The 19,942-nt window shown below is 45.8% G+C and overlaps 1 long non-coding RNA gene across 1 annotated transcript in view; it reads left to right on the top strand.

Annotated features, from left to right (window-relative positions):
- The window catches only part of LOC146042388 (uncharacterized), a 115,244-nt gene that overhangs the window by 93,454 nt on the left and 1,848 nt on the right, over positions 1–19,942 (top strand). The window contains exons 5-6 of the long non-coding RNA XR_014463855.1: positions 9,445–9,651; positions 15,666–15,728. This is a non-coding gene — a long non-coding RNA (uncharacterized LOC146042388). The remainder of the gene's footprint in view (positions 1–9,444; positions 9,652–15,665; positions 15,729–19,942) is intronic.

Below are 19,942 nucleotides of genomic sequence, written 5' to 3'. Positions count from 1 at the left end.
AGCGTCAGTTAGAGAGACCCCGGCAAGAGCAAGGCATCTCCATTTCTCCTCGCCTAGAGTCTACTCTCCCTCCAAATTCTTCTGATGAGCCTATGCAGATCAACTATACTCGCCTAACTTCCGAAGAGCGCCAGAGAAGACGGCGACAGAATTTATGCTTGTATTGTGGGGAATCAGGTCATCTGTTAGCCAAATGTGCCCGTCGTCCGTTAAAACTTCCGGTCCTAGTTGGTTGCGGAGAGACCAACTTAGGACGAGTAGAAACTTCTCCAATCAAGTCCGACTCTTTGTTATCCATACAGGTGGTGTTACCCAACGGGTCACTCGCAGTATCTGCTTTACTGGACTCTGGGGCAGCCGCCAACTTCATTTCAGCCCAGTTTGTGTCCTACCATGGCCTGGACTCTCAGGAACTTTCGCAGCCACTCCAGTTATCTGCCGTAGATGGGAGTCGTATTCCTCAAGCCTCCATCACTCATCGGACTCTGCCCATCAAGATTCAAGTTGGGGCGTGGCATCAGGAAGAAATATCTTTTTTCATTATTCCTAAAGCGAACCACCCTGTAGTGTTGGGGTTTCCTTGGCTCCAGCAACATTCTCCGAAAATTAATTGGGGTACTATGGAGGTTCTGTCCTGGGGTACGAACTGCCGTCATACCTGTCTTCCCGAATTACTGCGTATCCAGTCCACCTCGCCTACGTCTCCTGATCTTCTTCCTCAAGCCTATCAAGCCTTCTCCGACGTCTTCTGTAAAGGTTCAGCCGACAAATTACCTCTGCATCGGCGCTGGGACTGTCCCATCGACCTTATTCCAGGTAAAATGCCTCCAAAGGGCCGAACCTATCCATTCTCTCTGCCAGAGACGGAAACCATAAGCCCAGTTCTAAGCCCTACAGTGTTTGCCAAGACTGCTGTAGTATCCATTCCTAGAGGAAAGACTTTTGCTGATACTGGACTCAGGTCATCTTTGCTACAGTGGGCACACTCCTCTCGTTTTTCTGGTCACTGTGGTATAAAGAAAACTTTAGAATTCATTAAAAGAGTGTACTGGTGGCCGTCCATGAAGAAAGATGTCACTGACTTCATAGCATCCTGTACCCAGTGTTCTCGTCACAAGTCTTCTCGTCAAGCCCCAGCTGGCCTTCTTCAACCATTATCCATACCCAAGTCTCCTCAGCCTCAGGCTCATCATGATGTTGCTTTTGAAAAAAAAATTGTGGACTCTAAAGTTCGTTCAGGGCAAGTCCAACATCTGGTAGACTGGAAAGGCTTCGGTCCAGAGGAACGATCCTGGGTGGATGCTGCTCGCGTCAATGCTCCCACTTTGGTCCGTAAGTTTCATCAACAATATCCAAGAAAACCATGGAAGTGTCCAGAGTCCACTTCAAAAGGGGGGGGTACTGTCACGGCCGCGGTTAGGACGCGCCGCTCACCTGTTCATCTCCGGCGGCGGGGCCTGCGGGCCATCCGTCCGGGTGCAGGGCGGGGAGCGCGGCGTCTAGGTCTTCCGGCTGCGACCATCCTTCTGGGGCCTGCGGCACACGCGTCCAGCATGAGAGCTAACCAAAGTTGTTTGTCTCCAGTCCGGTCGCCGCCATGTTGTCGTAGCCAGCCAATGGTTCAGAACCCCAGTTCAGCTCCTCCCATCCAGATCTGCCCTGGGGTATAAAGCAGAGCCCTCTGGGGCATACAAGCGCCAGTGCTTTGTTGTCAATCCCTGTGGAAGAAGCTTTAGCCTGTGCTCCTGCCCTTGTCCTGTGATATCTTTCATCCCTGTCTTCGTTACCTGCAGTTCAACACCTGATACCTGGATACCTGCATTTGCATTCTGCTCCCAGCCCTTACAGAGTCACACCTGTTTCCTGGACTTTGCAATTGCATCCTGCCTCCAGCCCTTTCAGGTTTGCTACAGTGTCTCAAAGCCTCTGCACATGCTTCAGCCCTGCGTGTCTGTTGACACATCTACACTCCTGCTGTCGACCAGCTGCACCTGTTGCCAGCCCTGCGTGTCTGTTGACACATCTACACTCCTGCTGTCGACCAGCTACACCTGTTGCCAGTCCTGCGTGTCTGTTGACACATCTACACTCCTGCTGTCGACCAGCTGCACCTGTTGCCAGCCCTGCGTGTCTGTTGACACATCTACACTCCTGCTGTCGACCAGCTATACCTGTTGCCAGCCCTGCGTGTCTGTTGACACATCTACACGCCTGCTGTCGACCAGCTACACCTGTTGCCAGCCCTGCGTGTCTGTTGACACATCTACACTCCTGCTGTCGACCAGCTACACCTGTTGCCAGCCCTGCGTGTCTGTTGACACATCTACACTCCTGCTGTCGACCAGCTACACCTGTTGCCAGCCCTGCGTGTCTGTTGACACATCTACACTCCAGCTGTCGATCCGCTGCCCTTGTCGTCAGTTCTGCGTGTCGGTTGACACATCATCACGTCTACCTGTGGTCCAAGTTGCATCGACTGCCAGTCTTCCGTGCCTGCTGACGCCTCATCATCCTGCTGTCTGCCTCCGCACCTACTGCCAGTCTTCCGTGCCTGCTGACGCCTCATCATCCTGCTGTCTGCCTCCGCACCTACTGCCAGTCTTCCGTGCCTGCTGACGCCTCGCTATCCTGCTATCAGCACTTCCAGCTACTGCCAGCCCTCCGTGCCCGCTGACGTTTCTCCATCCTGCCGTCTGCATCAGCACCTGCTGTCAAGTCCTCGGATGTCGCTGACTTCCGGCTTCCACTGCCCACTGCCGTCAGCTCCCACAGCTAGCCATTGTGTTTCCCTGTGAACTAACAGAGACTCTGGGATCACTCCCATCATTCTGGACTTTCAGTTGTTGCCCAGGTACTTCACTGGGTTCCCCGATCTACAGTTTCATATATGGTCTTGCCTTCTCTTGTTGGTGCTACAATAAAGAGTTATATTAAACCTGCTATTCTCCAGTCTCCTTCAAGCCACAAACACCCAGCCTCCAGGCCTCAGACAGATCCACGAGGTACCCCTAGCGTGACAATATTACTTATATACTGTTCTCACAGGACTTATATTACTTATATACTGTTCTCACAGGACTTATATTACTTATAGACTGTGCTCACGGGACTTATATTACTTATATATTGTGCTCATGGGACTTATATTACTTATAGACTGTGCTCACGGGACTTATATTACTTATATACTGTGCTCATGGGACTTACATTACTTATATACAGTGCTCAGGGGACTTATATTACTTATATACTGTTCTCACAGGACTTATATTACTTATATACTGTGCTCAGGGGACTTATATTACTTATATACTGTGCTCATGGGACTTATATTACTTATATACTGTTCTCACGGGACTTATATTACTTATATACTGTTCTCACAGGACTTATTTTACTTATATACTTTTCTCATGGGTCTTATATTACTTATATACTGTGCTCACAGGACTTATATTACTTATATACTGTGCTCAGTGGACTTATATTACTTATATACTGTGCTCACAGGACTTATATTACTTATATACTGTGCTCATGGGACTTATATTACTTATATACTGTGGTCACTGGACTTATATTACTTATATACTGTGCTCACAGGACTTATATTACTTATATACTGTGCTCATGGGACTTTTATTACTTATATACTGTTCTCACATGACTTATATTACTTATATACTGTGCTCACAGGACTTATATTACTTATATACTGTTCTCAGGGAACTTATATTACTTATATACTGTGCTCAGGGACTTATATTACTTATATACTGTTCTCATGGGACTTATATTACTTATATACTGTGGTCACTGGACTTATATTACTTATATACTGCGCTCACAGGACTTATATTACTTATATACTGTGCTCATGGGACTTTTATTACTTATATACTGTTCTCACATGACTTATATTACTTATATACTGTGCTCACAGGACTTATATTACTTATATACTGTTCTCAGGGAACTTATATTACTTATATACTGTGCTCACTGGACTTATATTACTTATATACTGTGCTCATGGGACTTATATTACATATAGACTGTGGTCACTATACTTATATTACTTATATACTGTGGTCACTGGACTTATATTACTTATATACTGTGCTTATGGGACTTATATTACGTATATACTGTTCTCACAGGACTTATATTACTTATATACTGTGGTCACTGGACTTATATTACTTATATACTGTGCTCACTGGACTTATATTACTTATATACTGTGCTTATGGGACTTATATTACGTATATACTGTTCTCACAGGACTTATATTACTTATATACTGTGCTCACGGGACTTATATTACTTATATAGCATGCTCATGGCTCACAGGAATTATGTTACTGTCCACACTTTATAAAAGCATGTGAAGATCATTAAAGATATTGTGCATGTCTGGCAAATCCCAAATCTTGTCTTCGTTTGTATAGATTGTATTAGTGGCCTAATTGTCATCATGGGTATCATGACCAATGTTGTCAAAACTTTCCCTGGGCAAAATTCCCTTTTATCCAAATGTTTCTTGCAGTACCCCCATGATGCTAGAGACAATAACCATTGTTCCTATCGACTAAGACAAAATTGTTGGCCTTGCCACAGCCGACCAGTTTGTACGCCCGCAGGACTCCCTCAACAATTCTATTGGGTAGAACCGATCACTGCGTTCGCAAGGCGACTGACGAGAACCCACCCGTTATGTTAATAGGCCTTGAGTTTACAAGTTTTTCTTTTTTAAATACCGCTGAGAAGGGCTCATCTAGGGTGTACTGGACTTTGGACTTTAGGCTCTTATGTCTGAGGAAGCAGAATTAGAAAGAAGCAATGGCAAGTTGAGTACTTGAGATACCTGTACCTAACGAGACTTGGGCCAATCTCCTGATTCGCTTCTTAAGATGCATATTGTTTGCAGCATACGAGACTGAGGTGTAAAGTGCTTTGTTCTTTAGTGTTGTAGCCCATGGACATAGCTAAATATTTTGTGGCGCCATAGCAACTGTATGCAAGGTCCATGATGTTCCACCTAGTGGGGAACCATGTATATATCACATGGAACTTTGGCAGGGAAGATGAGCCCCCCACACCTGTCGCCCTGGTAGTTACTGCACTCCGCAGATGTGGTAGTTATGCCCTTGGTTGCAGCTTTAAAGTTGACCCAATCTACTTCTATCTCTTATTTGTCATTCCCATTTGGTTTTACTGAAGAAGATTTATAAAGCGGTTAAGTACAGATGTGGAGTGTTGGTATTTCTTTACGTTTAATATTAAAACAGCAGCAATTTCATTCATTATCAAGATCATTCCATCCATGCAACTTTATCACATATTATCTGTGCTAACTCGCACTGGCCATCGGAACTGGTCAGCCGTGTCCAGGGATGGACTGGGGAAGTGAATCAGCCCTGGCACTTGACATGATGGGAGCATGACTTGTTCATGCACGAGTCAGGGAGGGGCCTGGCCTCATGACACGCCCACATCTATCTATAGACCAATCACAGGTGGGATGGATGGGGGGAGGGCAAAGCTCAGAATTGGAAGGCTGTTCTGCTCAGCTGGACCAGCCCATCCCGCTATCAGCCCTTCTGGCATCCGCCAAATGACTACATCGGTCCTGGCTGGTTTTATAGAGTTTGTACCTGACAAAGCAGACCCTGGACATCTACAAAGCAGGGACGAATACCCATAGTTTTGTAGAATAGTCGCCAGCCCCACTCTGTCCCAATAGGCTGCATCTTGGCAGTCATTCTGTAGCTAATCAGGGGGGAGTAAGCGAACACGCAGGACTCATTCTGCACATGTGCATTGGATTTCTATATAAACCATTGGGGTTGCGTGCACATGAGAATTAGGGCCATAGTTATTTGATAATACCGAGATATATCATAATTACATGCAACCAATAAACCTATTACAACACCGTTTCTAGATAGAATTATATGTAACTTTTGTGTTGGAGCATCTCTGTCATATACAGAGGACGGAACTGCTCTTGTTTTACAACCAGTCGCTATTAACTGACACAGATACTACGGAGCATTCAGCGCCAAACATTATGATATGGACGTATAATTTGCCGCCCCTGCATTTTGTTTAGCATTGTGCCAATTATATGTTTTGTTTGATATTAACACTCGGTGAATGTTTCAGTAGTACCATGTCCTTCTGAGTCCGTTCCAGTGGTTTCCTAATTGCGCAGCTGCATTTGGATTAAGCCTCCTTTTTTTTTTTTTGCATTTTGCCACTCCCCCAAACACACACCCACTTTTGTTTCTGGTGTAAATGTGCTATGCAGTTTGAAGCCGATTGGATGAGCCGGTCAAGAGATACTGTACCCAAGAGAACTGTGCATGTTTTCCAGATATCCTAGATGCAACTTGTTCTGAAAGGTCCCTATGTCCTTATCCCACTTTACAGACCCAAAGGTGACCAGTTTGATTTTAGGTGTGTTTAAGAAGTGCGGCTTCATCTGCTTATTGCAGTCATTCCCAAACTTTTTTAAATCAGGACACCCTAGACTAGAGCATCAGAATTTCTTTCACGGCCCCCTTATGGCCAAAACTTTCTTTTTCAGATATTTTGGAAAAAATTAAGTCAATTGTTTTATTTGTCTTACATAGGTTTAATTATAGGCGAGGGACAGGATTAGATTCTGTTTGTCTACATATTTTATTATTGGCAGCCCACCAGCAATGTCTTTGCCATTTACATTGACCCCAAATAATTTGAATTGATCCTGGACCACCAATACAAGGCACCCCTGCAATTGTCCCAGGGCACCCGAGGGAGCCACGGCACACAGTTTGGGAACCACTGGCTTACTGGCATGTTGGGGCTGAGTATTACTATAAATAGTGAATACTATAGTACCTTTGTTTCACTCCAGTTCAGAGTTATAGTCATCCTCTGAGTCATCACTACACCCCTGGCCAGTACTGAGACAGGTTTCCCGCAACAGACTGTTTCACCCTTGCTAGAACCCATCAGGGTAGCTTTCCTTACTCAAGACCCACTGTAGATTTTCACAGCAAGGGGTCGATTCAGGGTCCCTCCTAGGGGGTGGAAACTGGTCTGGAGCAAGGGAAAGCTCAGAGTCGTATGGGCGGCCACTGGGAACGCAGGTGGGCCAATGCCTGCCGGGGGGGGGGGCTGACGTCAGCGCACCCTGCCACCCCCTCTTCGGTGGACTCCCTATGGATTGTATGTTTCATACATCCCCTCATTACCAAGGGGCAGTGGCGTAGCACCAAATTTTGCTCCAGGCTCCAAGTCCTTATAACAAAATGTCCCTCGAAAAATGTCCGCCCCCTTACAGCAGACCGTTTTGAAGGATGCTAGAGGAGGCTGCTGCTGCCCCACCTAGCATCCTAAATACTGTCTGCTGTAAGGAGGCGGCCATTTTTTGAGGGACATTTTGTCATAAGGAGCTAGGAGGAGGCTAGGAGTGCCGGGACGCAGACAAAGTAGGTCTCGGCTCCCGGCCACGAACGCGGCATAGCTCCTGCAGACCCCGGCGCCCACATTACTCAGCGCCTCCCCACATCCGTGGGGCTTGCCGCGCGGTGGCTACGCCACTGCCAAGGGGATTTGGCGTGGGGCGGGGGTGTTCGGGCAGGCTGCATTTCATTGTTTGCTAAGCAGCGAGCCATCTTTGCTTAGCAAACCTTGCTGAATCAGGCCCTAAGTTAAATAAATGCCTATTTATTTGGGATGCACTTGTAGGGGTAAATTTACTAAAATGTGAAGTGAGATATGTTGCCCTAAGCAACCAATCAGATTTTAGCTATTAGAAGGTGCTGAATGTCGACCTAGTATAGGACATTTTATTCTGCTTTTTATCATCAAGTGTTGTAGTTGTTTAATAAGAGATTGTAAAAAGAAAGTATAGCATCCAATCGGCATCCGCCTATCATTTTATGCAATGTACATGATAAATTCTTACTCAAGACTAACTTGTTGCTATGGGCAACATCCCTACTGGTCCTCTTCTCCAGTCTTTTCACTGCTTGATTCATAAACCCAGACATATTTTAAACTCAGTGTCAACTAGGCAAATCCCCCTTTGATGTCACATGACTGATGCACTTTCATACTAAAGTTTTGAACCAATCGTATGCAGGGGAATTTCTATTGTTTACTAAATATTTAGGACCCTGGGTTTGGATTAACTTTAGCTTTGGTTGTTTGTTTATGACACAAACAATTGTCAGTTATCTCTCTTTATTAGTCAATGTCTTGAAAATGTTTTCGGGCCCTGCTATGACTTTGTACATGTTGAGTGGTTTGACATGTTCCTTCGTTTTCTGGGAATATCTCTGGTTTCTTTAACATGTAGAGTACCAGAACACTTTTTTTCATTGGCTGATAAAAAAAAATCTAGCCAGATTAAAAGCATAGACTATGGTGGCATGTAATGTCACCCATGTTTAGTGGCAGTGTAGCATGCCGGCCAAACTCTGACTTTTTTTAAAGGGACAATACCTTACAAAGCAAAGCCATACCTTGTAAGTTATTGCCCCTTTAAAAAAATGTCCGAGTTCGTCTGGCATCCCGCCCTGCCGCCGATCTCGCACTGCATTACATTCCGTCCTATAATTCTATCCTAGAATTGATTCAGAGGTCATTATGCAGTAGTATATTAATAGGGGAAAAAATTATAAGTCCTCGACCAATGTAAAGTCCCTCATTGTGCTGTGTAACTTATTACAATAATAATAAAAAATATGGTCTGTCGGGCAACAATATACTTTTTGTTGAAATTAGAACGATAAAGCTTTGTGATGTTTCAGGGGAGCAAGAAACCGGAACGGGCAGATACTGTAGATGGGTGGAGTTAAGTGAGGGGAGGTAGAGCGAGTGGGCGGAGAAATGAGAGTGAATACTGCAAAGAATGCAATGGAGAAAAGTCGGGGGGAACATAGTTGGGAAAAAAGGAAGCTTTAGAGGGAGAAAAAAGTCAACAATGACAATCGGGTGGGGGAGAGGGGGGAGTCAGGAATGACTAATCAATCTTTAAATGGAGGCAAAATGGGAAGATTGTAAGAAAGAAGGAAAATTCAACGACTAGGAAACAAAATCTTAGCACTGCGTTGTTTTGGAGATTAGATAAAAGCCGGTTAGCATTGGCTGGAATGGCAGAAGGGACAGAGCGAAAATAGGCGTTGGAAACAGGGAAAACGGGGACGCAGAAGAACAAGTAAGAGAAAAATCTTAAAAGGGGGGATAGTGGAGAGACCGGGTATAAACTGAGAGTCGTCATCTGTTTGGAACAAGCAGTCTGAGAGTACAGACAGGGGCACGGCGAGGAGACGGGCGGTGAGGGGTAGAGATTCCACTCTAACAAGTCTGTTACTGCCAAGCTAAATGGCCAGCCTGTGCCAATGTGCGACCTGAATATATCTGCTCATTTCTCTTTGTTCCTTTCAGTTGCGACGGAGACTGTCCAGGGGGAGGGTAGAGGAAGGAAAGAGAGGCCGCAAACACGAAACACCGCCTTCAGTGTCATGGCACAGGGCCCAGTGACTCCGCCCCCACCAGGCAGCCTGTAACATGGCCGTTACAGCTCAGCTGTGCCAGGGGCCGGGACGGATCGGGGGAACACAGGAGGGGTGATAGGAAGCAGCAGTGAATAAGGTAATTGGGGATGTGGGAAGAGGTCAGGTAATGCACTGTTCTTTGTCTGTGTTCCTTATCAGTATCATATCCATACACAAGTTGAAGTCGGAAAACTGTTTTGTCGTAAAATCCAGAAGTTCTGCAGATCACTGTGAGATGAATTGCTACTGAATACAGCATTACCATAAGTAGGTCACATTGGGGAGGGTGCAATAACAGAAATGTACCCCATTGCAGGTGCACAGGTTTCTCATCTACTCTCTAGTCCTAAGTTACTATAGGTTGTGGTTCCCCTCGCTATGTACCCCTCCAAACACAAACTAGGTTCTGTACAGTGTAGATGTTTTGCTGGTTGCCATAAACCCGTAGATCCGAACTTGTGCTGTGCCTCTCTCACAAGCTCGAGTGTGCGGGTCTGTGTCGGCTTAGCTACGGCTGCGTGAGTAAACTAACAAAGGCCAGTCTGCTCCTCAGGCAAACGCCACCTCGCCTACTGCATGCGCAGGTTTGGGAACCTTGCTCAGTGACTACTAAGACTTAGTTGCTTGCTGGGACCGTCCGAATACTCTGCCTCAATGACTTATTCCTCTCGGACTGAAGACCTGGATTTGGCTTTGAAACAGGGGAAACCTCTGTAACGGCAGCTTTCTGTGGTTTCGTCTTCTGCTACTGCTCCCCTGAAGGACCCTGCAAGGCCGTGGACCCATCACGCAACTCAGGGGATTTTCTGCTCGGTAAGCTCCGGGATGAGGTAGTAGGTTGTATAGTTGAGGATAACACCATAGGAGATAACTGTACAGCCTCCTATCTTTCCCCGGGGCTTTGCCATGACATCGAAGTTGAAGTCTTTCCCCAGGACATGGGACCCTCAGGTGCAACCACCAGCAGATCATTCGTCTTATTTCGAGAAGGGAACAATTGTCGAATGCTAAACAGAAGGTGTCGGGAGATGTGATACAAATGCGCGGTCCAAGAGTAAGGACTAATAGATAAAGACTTTGATCACAACTACAGAATTTTTAAGGTGGACTATAGGAGGCCAAATGAAATTTCACACAGAAGACATCTTCAGGGGCAAACCAGTTCCGAGCCTTGTACGGGTGTAATGTGCGGCTGTGCACAACACTCTGAGTTACAGTAGTGGGAAGTTGCAGATTTTCCTATGCACCTTTGCGAATATACCTGACCACTCCTGGCTACTGCTCGGGACTGAATCGCCCTCTTAGTTGTTTATTTACTAAGGGCCAGATGTTTCAATCTACAAAAAGTGATAAAATAAAGAGTGATAAACAGCCAGCCAATCAGCTCCTACCTGCCATGTTACAGGCTGGCTTTGAAAAATGACAGGTAGCAGCTGATTGGCTGCTTGTTTATCACTGTACTTTATCACTTTTTGAACCTTGATACAACTGGCCCTAAAGCTTCTACAAAATGAAAAGCAGTGATGTTGCCCATAGCAACCAATCCGAATCTGTCTTGCCTTTTCTAGCACGTGACAGAGAAATGATAGACATAATCTCATTGGTTGCTACGGGCAACATCACTTTTTTATTTTTAGAAGCTGTAGCAAATATACCACTTAGTATGTGTTTCATGGAGTTACTGTACTGTTCCTTCGTCCTGCTTCCTAGAGGGACACTGTCAAATGCGGTATTACCCTTTTTAAATTTTGTTCAATCCAATTTTGTCTGTTCCTTATGGCTTACATAGAGAGCTTTCTAGTCATGCATTCTGTTTAGTTCCAGACTTTTACTGTATAAAACTGTGTATTGAGGACAGGATCCGTCTTTCTCAGCCTGTACAGCGGCTGAATAGCAAAGTCACAGACTGCGGGATCATTTTTAATCTTTTGTGTCTGCACTGCTCTCTCGCTGCATGATTTTTCAGTCTACAGTGCATGTGGGTCTAAAAGGCGGACACTCAGTGCTGTGGCGCCACCTGCTGTTTCCCCGGCGCAGCTGCACACAGTACTAAACCCAGACTTCAGTCCTTTAGCGACCTCTGCTGCACTTTGGTTAAACTTCGCCATTAGACATTAGCCCTGCAGTTCCCCCTGGGGCGACCTGCATTGCAAATCTACTTTCAACAGGGGGGGCGAACGGGATGATAACTAAAGACACGTATCCCGTTTTTTACTTTGCACTGGAAAAACTTCAAATAATATCACATTTATATGGCCAGTACATGGTATGCATGATATTATTCTTGCCATAATTATAATTAATGCATACGCACCCTCTAGCAATTACAGAACTGCAATTCCCAGCATGCCCTGGATTTGCGCAGTAAAAATTGTCCTGGAAAAAAAGGATTGGCCTGCTTTTATTTGGGGCTGTGCCAGTCTGCGCACCAGTAAAAGATCTCACCCACTGAAACATAGTGTTTGCTGCCAGGGGATCTCCAAGATGAGGCGGTAGATTGTATACTTGTGGGTAACCCCCTGCGGGAACCTCCTTCATTTTTGTAGTGCAGCGTGTGGGCTATCTCATAGGTGATGTGCACGCTCACAACTGGTACCCTGAGGTGTAGCTATTCAGATGGCCTGACACACATAGCTGCGGACCTTGACAGAGAAGCGTGTAACCAGAAGTTTCTGGGCCCCATAGCAACTGCTTGTAAGCTGCAATATGTAACGACCAATGGTGAACAATCTAGAACACATAGAATTTGAACAGAGAAGATGCACCCCTAACCCCCCCACCACCACCACCAGATGCGCGTGGCTGGGCTCCCTGCACAGGTGGTAGTTACGCCCTGGATGAAAGCTACAAAACAATACTGTATATATGTTTGTATGTAGAGACTGTGACCCCCTTAAAAGAGCCGAGCAGGCATATGTATATTCCAGTCTGCAGCAATATGACCGTAATTTACCTGTAACAGGTGGCGATTGGTTTCACTAGCTTAAGGATTAGAATTCAAAACCAGCACATCATTAAAAGGGTTTAACATAGAGTTCCGCTGCCTTGCAGCGCATTACCGGTGGGACAGATAATGCTCTGCAATGCGCCACCATCACCTGACAGTAAAGAGTTAACCTTTTTTTTTTTTTGGACCGACATCCAAAACGCTTCGGAATATCTCTCCACCTTTACTTCTTCTGCTACCTTGCTCACTTCCCTCCCTTTCTAAATGTGTCTCCTCCATCCCATCACTCCCCCCCCCTCCATACACACACACACACACACTATCACACACACACACTATCACACACACACACCATCTAACACACACACACAATCTAACACACACACACAGACAGGCCCTCCCTCTGTCTTGAGCCAGACAAGTTTAATAAATCCCCCATCCTAAGTAGAACCGCATTGCGCTTTCTGCCTGTCTGGAAATGAAAGGCAGCCCAGGGGGCGGAGAGCGAGCAGGGAAAGAGGGGAGGGATGGAACGAGGGAGAATGGAGAGAGACAGGGGGGGGGGGGTTGATGGGGGGAGGATGGTGAAAGATCTCTGTGAGGATGAAGGAAGAGAGGATGGTCAGAGAAGGAAATGAAGAAGGCTAACAGGTATTGGGGAGACACAATGAGCTGATACACTGCAGGAGCATAAAGGAGGAATGGGGAGAATGTGAGGGAGTAAAGGAGAAGGGGAAATGCAGCGGAGGGGGGATAATCTGTAATAGGTATTCAGGGGGCAGACAGGTGCTGCATAGGAGAATTAATGAAATATATACGATAAGACAGATAAGATGGTGCAGGGGAGAACACACTACATGCCGGAGGGAGCGAGGTAGCAGCGGAACACGTAGCACATGAAAGAGGAAAGGAGACAAAGAGGTAGCGGATGAGAGCGGCAGGTGGATAATGGACAAAGGTACAGAGGAATGCCGTGCCACAATGGCGAGCTCAGTCCCTCCAGAGGGAGTTGTATGAACAGGGAGAACATGAAAGACAAACAGAGACAACTGCACAGGGGGGGTACAAGGCGAAAGGAACGCAGCATAACAAGGAGCACGGGCAGATATTGATTAGGAAGAGGCATTGGGTTCATTAGCTCAGGACTTGGACAGAGGAGACATTGTGCATCGATGCGCAGACATGGCGCGCGTGCACAGGTGATACACCGGCCTGCAGAGGACCGGGCGACAATAGACAGAGGCTACCTGTGACAGAAGCACAGAGCGGTCCGGCTGAGCGCAGCGCACAGCAGGCAGTGTGTCTGTGATTGTCAGCTTATGCATGTAGAGGGGTGAGAGTGTATGTGAGGGCAGAGGAGGAGGGGGGGGGAGGAGGTGGGATAGGCTGGCTCATGACGCTTTTCTCGCTGCACAGACTGAGGATGGCGAGAGGCAGACAGCAGTGGAGAGTGTGGCACAGGCAGCTGGAGGTCAGGTACAGAGTGGCGATCGGTTCTGATGGATGCCAACAACGAGTGTCTGTGTAACGCTTTCACCGTCGGTGTGTCCACGTTATGTGTCTATTTAATTTGCTGGCTGTGGTTTCTATTGTGCCTGTCTGGGCTGCATGCTGTATTAGTTTAGCTGTGTATTATATATAGATCTATCTATATGTGTGTGTGTGTGTGTGTGTGTGTGTGTGTGTGTGTGTGTGTGTATATATATATCCTCTTTTGTTCTCCCTTTCACTATTGTTTTTTTTAAGCCCGTGCATGTCTGTTTTAGCACATTGGGGTATATCTGTGTATATGGTTCTTGCACGCATTGTCTGTGCGATATATCTGTTAGCTTACGTCCGTGTGCAGCGATACTCCGCGCTACGGCTTTCGGCTTTCATGATAAATGCGCAGTCTCTGTCTGTCTCGATGGGTTAATGCTTTGCTACGTTGCTTAATCTATTCCCGTATCACATATGCAGCCCGGTCCAGTCTGGTATCAGGGCAGAGTCTGTGCGAACACAGACATGTTTTCCCTGCATCCCTGTCTGTACACTGTACGTGTCATTTCTGTGTCAGCGCAGACACCCTTGGTCCTGCGCGTCTCCAGCAGACGGATGAATGTGTTGCAACCACAGATGTGTTTTCTATATTCTCAGTTTCTGCCATTGGGGCTTATTAATATTCTGGTTGCGGTCAGGGTGCCATTTTGCGCATTGTCTGTGCCCCTGTCTGGTTGTGCCTGTCTTGATACACCTTTGATAAGTCGTGTCTGCCTCTCTTTGTTACCTCGATCGCTGCATGCAGGTGTATGTCTGGCGGCTGGCGGAGAAGTCACTGTGCCTCTCCCTTGCCAGTGTCTCATTCAACACTTTTTATTCCTGCCGCTTGTGCGTTTGTTTCAGTATTTCTGTAAGGCAGAGTATAAGTCATTATGTATGTACAGCAGACGATGTGTCTGCGTCTGTCTGTGACTTGACGTTCTGTCTGCCAGACAGTGCGCAGGAAAAGATAGACTTGAACAGTCTTGCCATAAGTTCAGTTTTATTTCCTTCAGGATTATGTACGCAGTACAGTATAGACCTCCTTCAGGAACCTATATACCATAAGGACCCCTGACAGTGGCAGGCAGCGTCAGCTAGATTCTGCAGCAAAGGGACGCCCTTTTGGCACATTTTGTATTTGTCCACCTTTAATACATTTCCCTTTTGGAAATATTTTCAGACCGACAGAAGGCTCCGCTGCCTGTGCGCGAGAGGCGTGGGTCGGCAATTCTCGCCGCTGCATCGCCCACACAGGCTGAGGTCTCCTCCGACCCGGAGGGGATTAACATGGAACCAGGCCACCCAATTATAGCCGGCACTTCCTGCCACCACCCCTGAATTGCAGCCTAATTCAGACAGGGCAAAGTAAGGACATGCTTTACGGGGTGCTCAATCTCTCAGCCCTCGGGGTGCCACTCTCTGACGCTCGTTATACCTCGCATCTTCCATCGCAGCGGTGCTGGAGATCACAGTGGTTTAAATTGCACAACTGGAACTCAATCACAGCCGATATCGGGGGTTTATCTGTAACTGTTTTAGGGATTTTAGCCACAATCAGAAAATGTTAGTCATTAACTTTAACTCTCTCTTTACAATGATATTCACCCCAGCTCATCCTTATCTCCTCTCACCCTGTGCCTTAGCATGATGTCCCTGAGTTTCCATCTGATGATCGTTCGAATGGCGGCGACGGCGAGATCCAATAGGTAAGACAATGGGGTTTGTTAAGGTGTGGATGTCTGTCTGTGTGTGGTGTCCCCTGAGCTGAAACGCAGCAATCATGACGCAGACAGTGGTGTAGGAAGGCGTCTACTCCATTGTGTCTGACAAACAGTACTCTCCAGTAATGGCGTCTATCTAGAGGCTGGCCGAAGAGTTCAGCAATGCCAGCCATTATATTATCGCAAACCATCCTCTGTCTCACCACCCTCACACCTGCCTTTATATTTTTATAATATTATATCTATGCCCGGTGCCCCCTTAACAGCTCCGTAAGCCAGGGACCACACTTTATAAAGCATGCAGTATCCCAGATGACAGTCCGTTCTGCGCTGAAATGTTGGAGAATATCTGCGTTTTTGGAGCATTATTTCAACCTGGGTACACCGCATGTATTGCAGACATCACAGGTAAATGACTGGACGGATCCCCCTGTAATCATTACACACTAAATATGGCTGCCGGTAGCGCTCCTTAACCCTTGCCTTGCCGGAGATGCCAGCAGTCATTAGGCCTTTCAACACAAAAACTCTTTATTTTGGGTGCTAAGCCGAGCAAATCTGCAATCGGAACCATGAAGAATGTGTCACGTGTAGTAACTGAGGTTTATCTAGAACCATGTAACGTGGGTTCTTTAAATAGTATTTGGAGGAATTACAAATATCTTTAGGTAAGATCTAGATAACTATTCAGTTGAGAGCTCTTCATGATCGATCCAACGTATGGCATGTCTATACACTTAGTTTGTACCCGGTCATGACAAATTTGGGTTTATTGGAACTTACAGTGTGTTACCTGTATCTACATTACAAACTAGTTACACATTAGTAGCGCTCACTCTTAAAGTATATGCAGCTTTGTCTTTATATCGGCATTGATATTATATGCCACAATGATATTTTACGCCATGTGGCGGTTCCAGACAAATTCTGAGCTTGTTCTAGTTTGAAAAGAAAGATTAGGCAGCAGAGGTTTTCATATAACGAATGAAGAATCGTATTTGGACTTTGCAATACGAATCCGTGTATAATTCACCCAAAGATGATGATAAAATCCGCACAAGGATTTTTTTTGTACTAATTTGTTCTATTTTCATTTCAACAATTTTTCCAACAAGATCGTCGATCTATGACAACATACATTTTCCATAGAGACGGCCTTATATTATTTAGTGGGCGCCTCTTAATTATTGGATGTCGAGTTTTGTGTGACTTTTCCCCTGGACTTCAGTATTTAAGGATTACTACCCGGTGACTCTTTAACATGACCACCAGGAAGTAACTTCTTTGGGGACACCTAGTGTGAAAAAGGGGACTCCCCTGCTTCAAACAAAGGTACCCCATCTTGCTTACTGTTGGGGGATGGGGAAACAATCTGTAAAGTCCCTCTCACATTCAAACACACGCACTTAATGACATCGCCCCTCGATCCCTCCCGGAGGACGTCTGCAGTCCTTATTTGTGGTCAGAGCCAGTAGGGAAGAGGCCATTTTGTTTATAGTTCTTTAAATGCCATCGTTGGAAAGGATGAGTGGGGCTCATTGTAGTTTTCAGGTATAACTTTGCTGTGAGAGATCCTCAAAATATCTGCTAAAAATGCTGTTTAGGATAAATAAATACAAATATAGCCAAGTTAATTAATTGAAGTTTAGTTAAATATGGCACCCCAAAAAAAAGAACAGTCGCTTTAAGCGGCAGTGGCATTTCTAACGGATATTTTGAGCAGCGTTGGCACGCAAAGGGTTAATGCTCTTACATCCAAACAGCAAAATAATATTAAAGTACCGCCCGTATCTGGCATATATTCTCCGTGCCGCTGTCCAGCTGGTTTATGGAGAAAAGTGGCACCTGCAGGTGAGACTGAAGCGTGTATTCTCCAGGCAGTAGTGCCAGACCTATGTGAGGGCAGGACCGTGTTAGCCAGCGCAGTCTATCACGCCTGTGAGTTCTAGAGAACAGTGTTCTCAGGCCGCTACTCCGTACCAATGGGTCCGCCAGGAGTTCCGTGGCAGCAGGACCATGTTTAGCAAGGAGGCTCGTAGATGGTGAAATATCTCTTTCCAGTCACAAAAGTTCTGCTTGCACTGTGCACGAGCAATGCTAAATGAAAGAAATGACACGCTTCACCAGTGGTTGGACTGTAGATACATCCCACATGTATTGTGAGCAGCTCAGTGGGTCAGGTTTGTGAGGTGAAATAAAAAGTCTGTCTCCACCTGAATGCCATTTTACTGTAGTCTCTGTGAAATCAATGCTGATCTTTTAGACTGAAAGGTAAATCAATTAGCAGTTACTGGAGGAGTACAGGCTGGGTGGCCATGGGTTAAAAACCTCCGGACTGCCCTTTGCAAGGATGTTGTATAGATTAGAGCGATTTATCCTGTGTAGACCTAAAAAAAGAGTTCTTTCATTTTATTTCATTGCTATATTAACCTTTGCAAGTTCTGCCGGGAGGCTTCGCTCTTACGGGTTATCGACGCAGTGTAAAGAGAACTATGGCAAGTCGCACAAGAAATAAATAAATGTACTAGAATGTAAGGTACTGTGACAAAACCTATTATAGAGCACTGTTAGGATATCTGCAGGTTTCAGGTCGGGACAATGGGGCAGATTTATTAAGCTTGGTTAAGTGATAAAGTGGTTGGTACTTTATCAAATCAGCTCCTAACTGTCATTTTCAAATTGTGTAACTTGACAGTTGGGAGCTGATTGGCTGGTGATCGAGGAGTAGATGTATGAGGCAGTGATAAGGGAGGAGAAGTGAGCCAGAGAAGAAGTGGCAACCAATCATCTGCTATGTATAATTGTATATTATGCAAATTATAGATGTTACTTCTGTGGTGATTGGTTGCCATGGGCCACTTCTCCTCTGGCTCACTTCTCCACCCTTATCACTGCTTCATACATCTACCCTTAAGTACCAGACGCTTTATTACTTCACCAAACTTAATGTCACATAGGTCTGGATAGGACTTAGAGGAATACGCCCTTTTGACAACTTGTTATCCTAGATCCTGACTGGCCCTGAGAAGGGCGGGGCTTCTGTTAATCCCCGCACCACCTACGCAGCTACGTAGCCGCTTGGTAGATCGTTCAGATGAAGGCTCTGACTCGAGAAACAGACATAATGGTGATTAATCTGTAGTCAGATATGGCTGAGGCCTTATGATATGCCACATCAGCATTCTATCACCTCACCTGCTTTTTGGCCGCACTGCAATGTGGATTGAGCTAAATCAAGCGAGACTTTATTGACGGAACAGCGCGACACATTGCCTATTGCACTTGAATGTGCGAAAGGCTGCCGGATCATGGATCGGTAACCCGCTTCTGCCACCTCCACCCGCCAAATGTTACCTGCCCTTCCCTAATACATCTGCTTGCAAGGCAGATTTCTATTCTGCAATGGCTATATTTTAAGAAGAACAGGGATTATTAATTAAATACAAAGTCATAAATAACCTTGCACAGATACAGTCTGAATTGGAAGGAAAACCAGGAGTACCCAGGATACAAAGAGTGGTGGTATAGAACGTGAACAATATTCATTTGGTATGTTATTTTATTGCGGTCCAACAGATCCTTGGCTACCCCCCGTAGTCTGACGAATCTCTGCTCCCAGTAGCCTGCAGAATCTTGCGGATCTATAACGCAACACCGTTTACGGTAAAGCCCGTCTCAGCGGATGTGTAGGAGCATAGCTGGACTGTGTAGTAGGTCCTGAGCAACCTCACATCAAATACAATACCACAGGATACTGCATATTTTGGATTTAGATAAGCCTCATAGAATCCGCTGGGCGTTAAGTTTGAAGACGACAAATTTATAGCAATGAAATTATCTGCAAAAATAGTATAACGTTGAATTATGTCTTGGTTATATTTATGGCTGTAAATCCCACACCGGCTCAAGGACACATGCCTGCTCTGACATGACTCATTTCTAAGCTTTCTTCAGCCTTGTTTCTCCAACCCCCAAAACTTAGGCCTCTCCAAGTGACATTTGTTCGAACCGTTCCCACGATCGAAGATTTAATCCAGGACCGTCACAGAATCCCGGACTGCGGCAACTTGTAAAGTCCAAGGGGTGTATATATACTAAAGTACGGGTTTACCAATGTGGACCAACCTGTCATATTTTATGTATCACTTATCTAGAACCTTCTAGAAAATGCTTTCTATAATCTGGTTGCTATCTGTAAC

This window comes from Crinia signifera, chromosome 19 (genome assembly GCF_055691185.1).
Source record: "Crinia signifera chromosome 19, ASM5569118v1, whole genome shotgun sequence".
NCBI lineage: Eukaryota > Metazoa > Chordata > Amphibia > Anura > Myobatrachidae > Crinia > Crinia signifera.
The sequence above is the reverse complement of the archived record's forward strand: the minus strand, read 5'-3'. Positions and strand labels throughout refer to the sequence as shown.